The sequence below is a fragment of the Henckelia pumila genome, chromosome 1 (genome assembly GCF_033568475.1).
Source record: "Henckelia pumila isolate YLH828 chromosome 1, ASM3356847v2, whole genome shotgun sequence".
NCBI classification, from domain to species: Eukaryota; Viridiplantae; Streptophyta; class Magnoliopsida; order Lamiales; family Gesneriaceae; genus Henckelia; species Henckelia pumila.
This window is the reverse complement of record NC_133120.1, coordinates 52534300-52535779: the sequence shown is the minus strand read 5'-3', so window position 1 is coordinate 52535779 and position 1480 is coordinate 52534300.

The following is a 1480-nucleotide window of genomic DNA, read 5'->3' as shown; positions in this document are numbered from 1 at the left end:
GACTTAAATAAAAACAGACCGGCAGAATACAACCGGTTAAATAAATTTGATTTATACAACCAAATCGAATAAATAGCCTAAAGGCAAAACCTACAGCTAATCCTGCTGTCTTCACTGGTCACTGGCTACTCCAAGCTCCGGTGTTCAATCCCGCACCTACACCTGCCCCGTCGAATGGGGTGTCCAGATATACAGAAAAGACTAAACGTGAGCTCTAAGCTCAATACATAAACAATGATATATATAATATATGCAGCACATAAGTGTATTTAAAACAAGGGTTTAAACAATAACTCAGGGCGCCAAGAATATGCAAGGCTGTGCCAGATAGCTAGTCTGCGGTGCCGCTCCCATATTCTCCTATCGACTATAGCGTCTGCTCCACCGTCGTGGTCGCTCCTAGTGATAGCAAAACTAGGGGCTGATTGTCCCCAGACACGAATCCTCAGGAAGAAACGCCTCAACTGATGGAAACTGTCTAGACTCACATCGTACTAGATGCAGTCTCCGTAAAAACATGCATGTGCTAAAGCCGTAAAAACATGGTAAAACAAGTAGCACATACTCATGCAACACATACAATATATATCATGCTGGCCATTTCAGTCAGTACTTACGTACCTCACTACAGACAGTTCCTAGCAGTCCCACCCTAGATTCCAAGCCTATCATCAATTCTACAATGCAAAATACCCATGCATCATTCAATAAGCTCTAAAAGCCTTAACTAAGCTATTGCATACTCCTAAATAATTTAAGGAGACCATAGCTATACCTGCGTCCGTCGTCAGCCCACTGATGGCGACTATCCCGCAACTAGAGGCACACCCCTGCTGCAGCACCACAGTCTCGAGCACTACTCTACTACTATGTCAGACACTGTTTGACTATACTAAAATATGTTTCCTACTCCAACTCTAAAATAAGAGTACCCAAAGCCCTAAATAGAGCCACGTGGGCGAAGGAGAGGAACTCGGTGCGCTTTGAAATGAAGCCCTCGCACCTATATTTATAGACATCGATCGGAAGCTTCGTTCCTGATCGGAAGCTCCGAACGTGCAGATCGGAAGCTCCGTTCTCCCGATAGGAAGCTCCGTTTGATACGTGTCAATTCGGTCCACATGCAACCACACACCTGTCACCGACAACCATCGGAAGCTCCGATCGCTGATCGGACGTTCCGATCTCCCTGCTTCTGATGTGGTTCCGATCTCACCAAGATCGGAGGCTCCGATCCCACTCGAGTCTTGGAACCCTCTAAGCCTTTTTCAAGTTTCCTGGATCCATTTCTGGAGTCCATTAATCCTTTTGGAGTTTCCTTAATCACGTTTTACTTAATCCAAACATGATTACTTGATTAATTACTCATTAATCGTTAATTACGGATACGGGTCACTACATTCTCCCCCCCTTAAAATATTTCATCCTCAAAATCTAGGGTAGACCCTCGAGAACATATTATAGACACTTGCCTGAGTGT